Here is a 14,018-nt window from a genome sequence, read left to right on the forward strand (position 1 = left end):
TTCCTTTGTTTCCCATGGGATTAATAGCTTCTGGTTTACCACAAGCTAGTGTGACATGAGTTGTGAAATTGCATGCTGTGCATGCCAAGATGTAATCCTTAAACATGTTATACCCTCTTTCCACTTCCTCCTCAGTTTACTTTTTGCCTTGCTGCTGTGGGGAAAGATGCTTCCCAGGCCCCCTCCCTTCCTAATGAGCATGGCCAATTGTGCACCAATTCAAATAGGAATGACCTTCATTTTCTGAAGGTGAAGGTGATCCTATTCTTAAGAAACAAAGAGGCACAAACGTTGGAAAGAATCCTTCCTAGGGAAGGGTGGGCAGGTTTTTACTCCTGTCCTTTCAAACCCCTCCTCTGTGTAGGTTGAGCAGGACAGAGGCTGTTAGTGAGCCAGGCCTGCGAGCTGCCTGCAGTGTGCTGTGGCCTCAGACACCACAGGCACAGTGAGCAGCTGGAAAAGCTACTGGACTGATGGCAACAGTAATACTGTGAGCCAGACTCACTGGCTTTGAAGGAAGGCATATGAATTGGGTTGCCTGAAATGGATGAGAGCAAAAGAAATGGCATACTGTGAGTAAAGTGCACAAAGCAAAAGACACCCGCTTTGCAGGCTCTATCTGCTGTTTGTACTTGCTGGCTCTGCCCACTGGGGCTGTATCTCAGGCAGATGAAGTGCTCCCATGTGCACTACTACCTTTTCCAAAGCACAGCATCAGGCAGGGCGCTGCTGTTAGAGCCTACGCCTTTGGTTTGTGATGACTGGAAACTAACATGCATACTAGTCATGAGGAATGCACTTGACAGCTCAGGGATCTGATTCTCTGGGATACTGCATGCACCACTAGTCACAAGCTCAGCACTCCAGAAAACGCAAGCAGTATCTCACGAGAAAGGTGAGAAGTGGCTCCTGTGATGCAAGGACCATTATCTTCACTAAGATGATTCTAGCTAACAAAGTGCAATGTTAGGAATGGCACATGACCTCTTTTTTAATGCCAAAAGAACTAAGAAATCTCTCCATCCTTCAGGTAATACTGGATGCTAAAAATATGAACTGTGTGAACGCACACTGAAATAATTGCCATCTAGGCTGAAACAAGATTTGTAGCTTTCAATGTGACTGAAGAAAGATGAGGGAGACACAGCCAAGGTCACTGGGAATCAGCTGCAAATGGAAGATGTGGGCTTTGAATGCAATTGGAGTCCAAGCAGGCTGCCCTGAGCAGGGGCAGGGTGTACCAGTGTGGCTGACCAAGGCCAGTTGGGAAGGGGCTCTCGAATCCTCTCGTGGGGACTCATGTGGCGACCCAGTGCAGTAACAGGGGAGGCTGGGGCAGCCCAGTCAGCTGTGCTGTGCGCTTTCTGGTGGTGGCAGCCCTGACATCCTAGGTCCTGGGACCTGGCCAGTCAGTTGACCAGGATGGTGTGAGTGTGTCTCTGTGTGTGAGTGTCTGTTTTCCCCTGAATTCTGCACATTTCTTCCATTTCAGAGATCTATTCTCGATAAAACCAAATTGAACGGGGCTTTCATCTGACTAGTTATGCCTTTAGGCAACAAAGTCACTGGGAACTCCTTCCTGCTCACATGTAGAAATCAAAGGGGAAAAGTGTGCAGTGTGCATGCTTGTGTTGAAAACAATCTGGATGGTTCTCCACCCATCAGCTGACGCTTTAAGGATCATTCCTTATATTGTCCTCCCCACTGAGACTGGCACTTGTATTGCATTAGAGAAGTATCTGAAAACATGTCCAGCAGCTGAGGGAGGGCCTACTGTCAGGAGGCAGATAAATATACCGGGAGAAAGCAAACAACAAAAAAAAGGGTGTGGAGGTAAAACAAATGAGAGAACAGAAGCGCAGCAGAGGCGAGGCTCAGAGTCTGGGGTAGACATCTGAAAAGTGAAAGGGATTCATCACTTAGCCAGAAGAGAGGTAGCAGCGAGAAAACTGGGCAGTTGAAGCTGCGCTGTGCTGAGGATCACATGAGCAGTTCCCCCACAGGCTGCACTCGAGAAGCCAAAGTTCAAAGCTAGGGATGCTTCCATGTTTTTCATGGTTCACTTCCAGGTCATTTGATTTAAAAGATTCTAAATTTGACAACTTCTAATGTTCAAAGAGGTTCAGATGTTTTTAAATCCGTTCAGTTCATCCCTGCTTGAGGTAAACATGAATGGGTCAATTGTTCATTTTAATAAAGTTTGACTCAAAAACAGCCATTCAGAGACACAGAAGGGTGTGCTAGGAAGGGGGTCTCTCACTGAACAGGAAAGTGAGGATGTTCTGTTTTTAAAATGCTCAATAAAATTAGGGAAGATCTGGCTGAATGTTGTCACTCTGCAACCCTAGAGCTGAGTAAAGCATAAAAGGAGGTAAGTATGAGACAGAGGATGAATCATAGAATATCTCAAGTTGGAAGGGACCCATGAGGATCATCGAGTCCAACTCCCTGCTCCTTGCAGGACTACCTAGAACCATATGACTAAGAGCATCATCCAGATGCTCCTTGAGCTCTGATAGGCTTGGTGCCATGACCACTTCCCTGGGGAACTTATTCCAGTGACCACCCTCTCAGCGAAGAACCTTTTCCCAATGTCCAATCTGAACATCCCTTGACGTAGCTTCATTCCATTCCCTTGTATCCTATCGCTGGCACCAGAGAGAGATCAGCAGCTCCCCCTCTGTGGCCCCCCTTGTAGGCTGTGATGAGGGCACCCCTCAGCCTTCTCCTCTCCAGGCTGAACAAACCAAGTGACCTCAGCCACTTCTCATCTCAAGGCCCTCGAGACCTTTCACCATCTTGGTCGCTCTCCTCTGGACACACTCTGCTAGTCTGATGTCCTTCTTATACTGAGGTGCCCCAAACTGCACACAGTATTTGAGGTGAGGCTGCACCAGTGCAGTGTAGAGTGGGACAATCACCTCCCTCGACACACCTACTGGCTTCCCTTAGTCAACTAGATGGATGACCTTGTCATAAAAGGAAATTAAGTTGGTTAAGCAGGACTTTCCCCTTGTGACCCTGTGCTGGCTACAACCAATGACTGCATTGTCTTTCAAGTGTTTTTCCATAACTTCCAGAATAACCTTCTCCATAATTTTACCAGGCACTGAAGTGAGACTGACAGGCCTGTAACTACCAAGGTTTTCCTTCTTTCCTTTCTTGAAAACTGGGACAACATTTGCCAGCTTCCAGTTGACTGGGACCTCTCCAGAGTCCCAAGACCATTGAAAAACAATGGAGAGAGGTCCCATGATGATATTGGACAGCTCTTTCAGTACCCTGAGATGAATCCCATGAGCTGCTGTCCCACTCTGCTTGCCCCTTGGGGATCAAAAAGAATTCTTGCATGGTGAGATATTCTCACCAATTTCCAGTGGACATTTATGAAAGCTAAAACTATCAAAATAGTACTTGCTACTGTGGGGCTTCTACAGGCCAAATTTAGACTAAGTCATTTGATTTTCCAAACATGTTAAGCTCTCCGCAGTTCATTTATTCATATTTGTGGATTCAGACACCCAATTTATGCATCCTTTTGAAATCTAGCCTCTTAACTAAGTGCGCTGTAAAAGGACTAATGCCTTTCATTAATTGATGACTATGCATTATTTCTAAGGTTTAGACTTGATCTGGGAATAATAATTAGCAAATTGTGTCTCCTGAAAAAAATTTATCTGTGACAGCATCCGCGAATTGGTGGCTGAGAAGGAGGTGCGTTGCCTTTATTTCATACTCATGTCATTTGGTTAACTAATCTGATACTTATTTTGGGAACTGGAGCAAATATGAACATAAAGCTGTCTGCACAGTGAAAAGCATTTACTTCCTTTACTATGGAGTGCCAGCATCAGCAGTATTTCCTTAAGAAAAGTGAAAAAAAGAAGGCTGCAATCATTTAAGAATCAAGAGCTTGCTGAATAATAACTGATACCTACATGAAAGCTACAAGGCTTCACCATAACCTGTTTGTGCATTTCCCACCACTTGATTTGTGGAGTGTCTGAATTAATCCCAAGGTTCATTTGTTACCCTTGGTAAAATTTTGGCTGGTACATCTGCCAGATCAAATGCTGAACTGAATCAGGTTAAGCTAACTGTTTTCTTTATACCTAAATTTTCTGGTGGTGTTGAGATTCTAAGACGGCCTCAGTACACTAATATGACTTAGAGAAGACAGGTACCAAAATTACTTTCCAGCCCAAGCTCTGTTAAGTCAGGCAGGTTATTTTCATTTGTTCCATACCAAGATAAATTCATAGCAGAGAACCTCCAAGCGATCTTTAGCACAGCTGAAAGCTTTACTTGGGCTTGCTCAGCAGTCATCTGCAATAGAGTAACACACACCACAACAATGTGTGGGAGAGGATTCACAGCCCAGAGGTGGGCCACAGAATATTTCCTGAAACAAAACAGCCTCATTGTACAGGATACTTCATTCTAGAAACTCTGGTGTTAGTCCAGACTGGGGGAACCACGGACCTAGCATGACTGTTGGGTTTTCCAAGCTCTGGATGAACTTTTTGTTGATTTACTTAAGACTTTTACAGTTACCTTTGATTCTTTGCAATCAAAATAACCTGAAAAATTATGTTCTTTGTCCCGGTCTGTACAGTGTTTTCACAAGCAGTCAAATTATTACTTCCAACACTGCTCAAGTCCTTTAACTGTAGTGGTAAAAACACTTGAGGAATTAAATACTGTTGTGAGTTCTTTAGCCTGGAAGTGTGAAATATGAAGAATAAAGCAGAGCAACGGCTATCACAGGAAGCAGGTGGGAAGGAAAGAAGAAATTCTGAGAGATTATCTGTCCTGCCCAGCACCAGGCAGCACAGAAGCTGCTCCTAAAATGGCTTGTGCAGAGATGCTTTGGCCTTGTCGGCACTCTCTCCAGGGACAGTCGGAACAAATGCAAAATGTCCACTAATATCTTGCATAAATTCTCCTTGCCGCTGTTTAACCCGTTAATTATTTAAGGCCATTACATTTTTTTCCAGCTGCCTGTGGACACAGAAGGTAAATTCCCTTCTGTTTTTTGTTGTTAGTGTTTTTTTGGAGGGTTTTAACAAGAAGTTTTAGGCTTGAATGGCTGTGCTGTCCTTTCTTCCACCTGATCTCTGCTGATGTAAGAAGTCTGCCTTTCCTGACAGTGTTTTCCAGATCTTCCCTCATTCCGGTGCTATCCTTTGGTCACACTTTTCTGTGAGCAACAGTATACGTAACACTCACTGCAGACTCAAACTGTCCCAAACAGCTGTCATCACAGCTTGTCAGCTCACCTTCACTTCACTGTCGAAAGTTCTACTGTGCATGTTTGAGAGAGCACAGGGTCTAAATTCCCCCAGGGCAAGCAGAGGTGGTCTAATGCAAAATGGCCTGCTTTTATGCCAAAGCTGTACATAAAAAACCCATGATGTCATCTGGTTGTAGCAGAAAGTAGAGAGGCATGTCTGGTTTAAAGAAAGCTTTGAAAAACACCTGTGCAATTCTTTCTTTCACAGATCACAAGGGATAGGTATGGTACAACTGAACTGAGAAAGCATTTAATAGCTAATGGGTCATTCCTACTCTTTGTACTCTATAATATTTCTGTTCTGCTGCTTTATATCACAATAATCGGATTCCCAAATTTTTTTTTACATTATGCAATGCCTGCATGAGAGAATGTTAACTTATTTGCTTGTTAAAAAAGCCTCTTCCACTGGAAACTTTGTGTATTTTCATAGGAATAAAAGCAGGTGAGAAAAGAAATTTCTGAAATTAGGGGGATTCATTTTAAATAAGACAGAAATCTGAAAATTACTCTAAAATTGAAAAGAAAAAATTGCTTTGTTTTTATAAAGCTAAAAATACAGAATCTCTATAGTGTTCTTTTGGTTAATAAATTACATTAAAATCCTATACATATGGATAATATTGTATCAAAATGAAAGACATAAAAGTCAAAATATCCTATTTTGAAATGTTACAGCACTAAAAGATGTTTTGCCATCTAGTGAAGTAAGTCAGAATATTCTTCCCATCATTCAAACTCTAGCTGAAATAAATTACCTTGAAAAAAATACTGTTTTGACAATACAATGGTTTTTTTCCACATAAATCCTGTTTTGAAATGCTTTGATTACCTCCAGGTGAAAAATATCTTGCTTCCCCTGAGTCTACTGCCATGTTTGTACATAGGGTCATTGCTTCCTTCAGAGACAGATTAGTCGTAAGTATTGAAAACAAATAAAAAAATTCCATCTAACTCTGCAAGCTGCACAGGCTTACAGGTTAGTCAGACATCTTAGAGATAAATTCAAGTCCCTGAAAAATCAGGTATGGCTTCTGGATGAGTCGGTGGGGGCTGCACCTCCCTTGATTAGCTCTGAAAGTTGCTATTGTAGAGCCCCAGTTTGGAGGTGTGCATCTGGGAGTTTTTAAACATAGCAGGAAGAAAAGCAAAGAAGCTCTTCCTGGTGCCAGCAACATGTCGTCACGGAGTTATGGGAGCACAGCCTTTATTTGTCAAAGCCTGCTGATTATCAGGGAGAGTGGATGGAGACCGAGCCTACGCACTGTTTGTAAAGCGTCAAAATTAAGGTTATGAGATTTGCAGCAAAAGCAAACCCCCTGCAAGATTTAATTTTTAAAATATGAACATGTTTTAATAAATCTGCTTATGTTTGCTACGTATGAGCTGCTTGGACATTTTAGCCGTGTCCATGATGTTTGTGTGTTTGCTCTGTCAAATCTTCCACGAGGATTATTTCCCAGAGCCTACTGTGTTACATCCTGAGCTCCTGGAAGCCTAGTGTCTTGCTTTTCAGAGTGCTAAATCCATCAGGCTGATTTCATCCTGATAGTGTTACACAGGTAGTAACCTCTGTCAGGACTAACCTCAGGAAGAAACGAACGTCTAGCACTGAGTGCACGTGTTAGCAACGGCAGCTTACGCAAACATTGACAGCTTCACACTGAGAAGCCATAAAATCCATGAATGATGACTAAAGTAATTTTAGCTTAAAAAAAGAATGAGGTTTGTCAAGCGTCATTGTTTTGGACTTCTTGTGACCTCACTTAGCAGAATGGTGCCACTGCCTGTAACCTTTGTCTCCAGTATTTTCAGCGATAACTAGCTTTGTAGGCATTTGTTTTCTATCATCAAATCATTAAATGGTAATGCAATTGTTAGTTTCATTTCCCCAGTTCTAATACATTTTGCAGCCAGTAACCATTCCCAGTTCATTAACTGACTGACCTCAGCATTAACACCCCCTCTGCTACGGTTGCCTTGGAAACAAAGCTTCCTGTGCGTAATCCAAGCTTATCTAGCTCTTTATCCTACATGTGACCCTTAATTACTTGCTAAATTAGAATGGTTTTCTGAAAATCACAAGAGGAGGTTAATATGTTCTTCCAGAGCTGGTCAAGCTAAGATGACACTAAATTCACAGGGAATTCAAATTACATGATCCCTGAAGGCGTCTCTTTCAGAAGGAAGATGAACTTTCCCAATGGGAGGCAGTGTGCCATGATAATGCTCCTGTCACTCACTTTCCTTGCCCTGCTTGTCCAGCTACAGCTTAATCCAGTATGAACAATGTAGTAAGTAAATATCAGGTTGATTAATTATGGTGCAAGATTCAGTAACCACTTGTCTTCTGTAATTAACATTGTAATTGAAATTAAGTAATATACTTTATATACAGATTTCTGGACTAGGAGGAGGAAGGGAGAATCCTCAAGGCTGCAAGAGGGAAAATTAAGAAAATAGTAACAGGAGTCAAAATACTAATTTTCTCTTTAAAATTGTGGCACATTTTAAGAAACTCTTCAGTCAAAAAGAAAAATTATTCCTTCCAGATGTCTCAGAGTAGAGATGAAATCGGGTTGGTTTGTCAAAATATTGCTTACAATTTCTGAAAATACACCTTTCCTTCACCGATTTGATAAATGGGAATTGTAAGAAAAGGTGATGCTCTCTAGAATGCCCAGTGATTTTCCTCTCCATGGTTTCCAGTGGCCCATTACTTAAAGGAGAGTCTTTTGCTTACGTGAACAGCTTTATAAAGCTGTGCTAAGGCTAAAATGGTATCGCATGGAGTCAGAGAAAACCAAAACCAAAACCCCTCGTGTCCCTGTTGGAGAACACAGGCAAGGCTCAAGTATCTCCTCAGTAGAGCCAAAAATGGGACTAGTGCCCTAGTGCCATTTACCTCTCCTCACTGTCTGCGGCTGGCCCAGCCCTCAGCGCTTCTGCCTCAGTCCAAGCTTGACTTAGCCACGCGATCTCGTTTGTAGAGCTGCTCTGAGGGCGACTTTCCCAGGGGAGGCACTCTTGTCTTGTGTACCCTGTTGACAGGGCATACATCTACCTTGGCAGACCAGCACCGACTCGTTCAAAACCAGCACTTACACGTTGCTTGCATGTCCTCCATCTTTTTTTGACGGAACACATGAGGTAAATTTTGCATTGGTTTTATACTGTTATCTAAATCCATAATTACTGTCTTATTACCTTACATGTGGGGCACTGTCATATTTCTGGAAATAAGTCTATGGATGTGTCAGTACTTTATCTCTCAGCTCTCAATGTGCTCTGGGAAATGCTCTGGATCTCAGGCTGCTCTGAGGATGCAGTACTGTTTACTTTGCTGCCTTTAAGATAGTCTGTGTTAAGCTTGCAACCTGTCTAGGAAATCTCATCGGTCCTGCAGGCAAAACCCCAGCAGAGAAGGATCCTTAATCACCATCTGACGATAATAGACATGTACCCTTCGGACAAATGCTGTCTGTGCTGTCTATCTGTGCCTATCTTTGCGGTTCCTCTTCACGCTGTGCATCTGGGTGAATGTGCCAGGTCAGCTGTTTGCCACAATTGCCTTGCGGAAATACCTTTTCTTTTGCAGGTCTCCAGGGAGCAGCACTCTGTGTCAGTAAGCTACTGGAATGCCTCAGTTTCACAGAGCTCACTGGAACAACATGATTTAATGGTTCTTTTCCATCTCACACGCATACTGCCTCTCCACTGAGCAGCAGCACACTTGTGGCCTTGCAGATCCATTTTCCCATACAGATGTCACTGAAAAGGAGGAGAAAGGCAGCTTGAGGTTGGCAAAAACACCAGTCCTGGAGCAAGCAGCTGTCATCTTTAGGCCCTCCAAAAGTTTATGCTTCTGAACATTACTGTCTGTGGTAAGAATCCCTGGGTTCTCTGTTCTGGAGATGTCAACATCTAGATCATTACCGATGTAGCGTTTTCACCAGGAGTCTAATGTCCGGTTTAGCAATTACAGGTTTCTCCTAGCTGGTCACAGTTTCTTTCCACACAGCATTTAATTCACTACACATAAATTTAAGCACAGCCAATGCAAAGCCCACAGTCTGTTTCCACATGCCCCTAGCTATTGTGGAACATACACCAGTTTGGGTCTGTATACGAATGCTTGCCTTCATGGATATACGTAAAACTCACGGACTAACCATTAAGATGGGAAGAGACTAGTCAGGTAAGTGCAGTCTACCAGTTGTACTGCGAATTTGGTGTAAGACATATTTGTATTTTACACTTCACAGATACTGTCACCCACATTTCTGCTCAGAATTCCTAAATTCAACACAAGATACCTCAGAATTTTATTAGCATGATAAGCAACGGTTCCCCCAATGCTTTTTAGAAAGACTTCACTGTGGCCTCATTTGTTTTCTCCCTTTTCTTTCCTCTGCCCCCTTCCAACGTGGTCTTGTTAGTGTTTCCAAATGCTCACATTGGAGGCTTGGAGACAGATTCATAGGTACTGTATATCCACAAGGTCTTTGACTTCCCTGCTGAGGCCTTTGGAAAATATGATGGCATTCTTCTAAGAATAATGACAGAGGAACAATACCATCTATTGCTTGGTAGGATCTGAGACAGTTAAAGTATTTAATTCATTATGATTATACAGAATGTATCATCCTGCCAGTGGATCCCTGCCCAAGGAAGTATCCTATGAAGATGCATTCTAGATGTGTGAGAGATTAGCAAGAGCTAAGCAAGAAGATATTCACGTGTTCTTTGGTGTTTCTGCTGAAACTTCCAGCAAATACGAATATGCTTTTCTGAGTGAGCATCCATCCATTGGTAACTGGACTGAGGGTGGCAAATATCTTCTCAAACAGAGAAAGCTGTCAGTCCCTGCTAAGCCAAATAGGTTTCAGGCCAGTAAGCCATTTTCTGTTCTCTCTTTGCTGAACCATCACCTCCCTGTTACTGTATTTGAACTCAAGTGTAATCTTCAGGACAGAATTCAAGAGAGTTCTTACAAATAGGAAACATTTTTTCTTTCCTATAGTGAGCTCATGTAGTCAAAACAACTTGTCTCAGCTGCTAATTTCTATAATTTGGGAGTCTCTGGATGTTTTCCTGTGTGTCACAGTGGATTGCAGGGCAGCTTTCCATGCCTGGAAAGAAGACTTTTAAAGGAGTGAGTTTCCATTTTCAAAGGAGGTTTTAAAAATCCTCATGCACAATTGCCAATCCAGCCTTGTAACCATGATAAAATCTTTGGATGCCATCCAGATTCTTGAAAGCCACCTAGGTTTTCATGTGAGCACACACACACACAAATACGCACACACCCTTTCTCCCTCCCTCAGAGTGTTAGACTTCATACATTTCATCTTCACTGAAAAAAAACACCTTATTATCAGGACTGGGGAGCCCTATGACATTTGGGGGTGGGAGGAGGCTTTCCAAGCATTTTGAATATTTTTTTCCAACTCTTTTGATTTCCCTGAGAACATAGGGAGCATTTCAAGACATCAACCTCAGATATCCACCCTTCCCTTACTTCAGTCTCTACATTCAAGGTATGGGGAATTACAGAGATGGAAAACTGGATTATTGATGTTCATTCACCTGCCCCCTCCCTTCCAGCCCCCTATAACACTAGGAACGAGGAAATCATCTTCCTTCTTCCTTTGGAGAAGGGTCAGTTCAGAAACATGGGCCTGACCTTCACATTCATTGCGGGAACCTCATGACTACCACAAGAAATTAGACCCCAACTAACCTCAGCTAACGGTTACACTGGCCCAGCTTCACATGTATGTGCAACTTTAACCTGCAAAAACCTCTTTTGGTAAGTTTACTGATAATTTATGCTGCTAAAGATGGCTTTCATGCATTAGTAGGAGCCCTTTGTGCTGGTATGAATTGTGCACGGTATTGTGCATTCTATAGAAAAATCGGGAGTGCAGTACCTTTGCAGACGGTACGATGATAAACAGGTCCACGTTAACAGACCATCGTACAAACTGCAACGCACGCCTGCAGAACTGGCCTGCCAAGAGGTACCTCTGGCAGAGACTGCATCCTCTGAGATGGAGTTACCTCGGTGAGACCACAGCGATCTTGACAGCAGGTGCTGCAACCAACATGTGCTTTCATGAAGACTCTTCATGCAGTTTGCACTGCTGCGGGGCTTCTCAGAATGGTTACACAGTTACACGCATGTTCACATGTGCAGGCCAAACCTCCCTGGCACCAAGAGGGACGAGAGTTTATCCGTGTAAGTGCAAGGGCCACAAAGGGAAGAGATGAAGAAAACTGGTCATTTGCTCTCTTTTTAAATCAAGTATTTTGAAGTATGTTTAAAATATATATTTACACATGTGCGAGTTTGTATGTGCACATATACATATGCTCATGCAGTTTGATTACTTCATTTTCTTCTTCAACTGAGGGAAACGAGTAGCTGAACTGAGAGTTACTGCGGTGAAGAGGAGCCATTCAGTACAGAGTGTTATACAAACTGAGTGGAGTTCTCCTTTTTGACACTAAGGTAATTAAGAAATCACTGTATGAGGATGTAGGAAATCCTGCTCCTTCACTGTGGACTGCTGTCAACTTTGGAGTTCTGTAAGCTCTGTGACAGTTATGAAACAACCATGAAATATTACATAAAACAAAGGGGCACAACCAGTCAAATGACAGACGAGATGATTGCAGGAGTGATATAGGCAAAAGTAACTGCATAATGTTCTATTTTACCAACTAATGAGTTGAGACAATTTACTATAACATCATAAAGTTACGCGGTACAGCGTCTGTTTTCGTAAATCATGTATTGCTTCTATGCTAGTGCCTCTACGTGGCAGAATTTCAGACCTGCTTACATGTGTGGGTGAGTGCGTAAGAGAGAGATTTGTTTCAAGGCTAGTGCTTTTGGTTTTCTAGTCTCTTTTGGTGTGGTTCAGTTACTTTATTGGCATGATAAGTTCCAAGATTACTGCCAAATGTATGAAGTAGACAGGATAGGGCTTCATGCTGTTCTGTTTGGATCTCTGATGCCTACATCATTTTATCCTCCTGAAGTAATTGCAGCATACTATATTGCTCCACTGTTGTAGAATTCTACCTGAAAAAATATTTTCTAGATCTTTAAGGAACAGAAAAACAGCTGAGTTTTCTGTGTCTAGTTAGCTGCCAAGAGACTCCCAATTCCCTTAACATCTCCCACAGATGTACTCTAAAAAGCCAAAATATATTCTTATTTAGAGGTTTAGAATATAGTTGGATGGAAGACACTACACATGAACATCAAGTACTTCTTTCTCTACATTAACAAGTATTAACTTACCAAGAATACTCAAGATACTTATATAAGTTCTTCTAAAATTTATCTCAGAAATATTTTGCTTGCACGTCTCATCTGATCAATATATTTGCTTAATCCTTTGTGTAACTGAGGAGGATAATGTACCTTTCCCAGTGAATATGTAAGGTTTTATTTTCATCCATGCTGAAGTAGATATGTGCCATTTTAAAAAAAAGAACTTAATCTCTCCTGAATGACTTCAGGATCATCCTCCTCTTTAGCAGGCTCTGAACCTACTTACTCTTAAATTGCTCATACTCACAGATTAGGTAAGAGAAACAGAAGGGATGTCAGAAACAAATGGACACGAAAAAGGTAGAACAAAACACAAAGGTGGAACGAAACTGAAAAAAAACACTCCTGATAATTATTTTCTTCTGGAATGAAGCTGTAAGACAGAGTGATAGACAGTATTTAAGAATGAAAAAGTAAGTTCTGTTGGTTCAGTCACGGATTTAACAAGGGCACACTCTGGTCAGTGGACTGCTGCTCCAGTCATACAAAGCTGACACCTGCCCCTGCTCTGTGATGCTGCACACTGACAAAAAAAATCTGTATTTCTCACCTTTATAAATCTGACCCTCTCTGCAGCAGTGTCCGGATCACTAACCGACTCTCACCACTGTCAGCTCGCATAATCGAGGGTGTCACCAAACGTTGCCTTTGCTGACTTCCATGGAAGAAGGTTGGTGGTGTTATTTTGCGCAGGACTTCGACTACTCTAAAACTGAACAGACAGAGCCCGTGTAAGTGGAATCTTTGCTCAGGAAATAATATTGAGGGAAAAGAACAGGTTATTTACCCTTCAAACACTCTGCAGACTGTTACTGGCCTGCAGCGTGCACGAGGCCGCAGTGAGGAGCGCGAGGGCCGCCGGAGGGTCGCCGGGCCCCGCTGCCAGCGGAGAGGAAGGCCCCGGCCCGCTGCGCGCCGCCACAGCCGCGGCACGGCGGGGTCTGGCGGGCACCCCTGAGGGGGCAGAGAACGGCCTCGGCAGCGCCGCTGCCCCGGCGGCACACCGCGCACCCGCGGCTGCTCGGAACCGCTACCGGAACCGCCACCGGCCCGCTGCCTCCCGGCGGCCCAGCCGCGGGCTCTGCGGGACCCCCGGGCCCCCCCGGTGTCAGGGCCCCGCCACCCCGGGGCCCCGCAGCGCGCCCCCACAGCGCCGAGCGGCGCGCGGGAGGGGGCGGAGCCGCGGCCCGGCCCGCTCCACCCACACGCGGCCCCTCCCACCGCCCCCCGGCCCGCCCCTCCGGCCCGGGGCCCCCGCCGGCGGGGCGGGAGGGGGTGCTACCGCCCCCTTGGGCCACGGGCTGGGGGCGAGCCCAGGCCCGGGCCCAGCCCTAGGCCCGGCCCAGCCCCGCCGCCCTGCCCTTTGCCCGGCCCCCGCGC

General features: G+C 44.0%; 1 long non-coding RNA gene across 4 annotated transcripts in view; it reads right to left on the minus strand.

Moving 5' to 3' along the window:
• LOC141938375 (uncharacterized) overlaps positions 1-14,018 on the minus strand; it is a 30,548-nt gene that overhangs the window by 15,916 nt on the left and 614 nt on the right. The window contains exons 1-4 of one of the 4 annotated variants that reach the window (XR_012627245.1): positions 13,426-13,799; positions 13,189-13,350; positions 11,357-11,503; positions 8,199-9,064 (exon numbers count right to left, since the gene is read on the minus strand). This is a non-coding gene — a long non-coding RNA (uncharacterized LOC141938375). Of the gene's footprint in view, positions 1-8,198; positions 9,065-11,356; positions 11,504-13,188; positions 13,351-13,425; positions 13,800-14,018 lie in introns of those variants that run through there. The other 3 variants (XR_012627246.1, XR_012627244.1, XR_012627247.1) reach the window with 3 other exon arrangements.

The sequence above is a fragment of the Strix uralensis genome, chromosome Z (genome assembly GCF_047716275.1).
Source record: "Strix uralensis isolate ZFMK-TIS-50842 chromosome Z, bStrUra1, whole genome shotgun sequence".
Lineage (NCBI taxonomy): Eukaryota > Metazoa > Chordata > Aves > Strigiformes > Strigidae > Strix > Strix uralensis.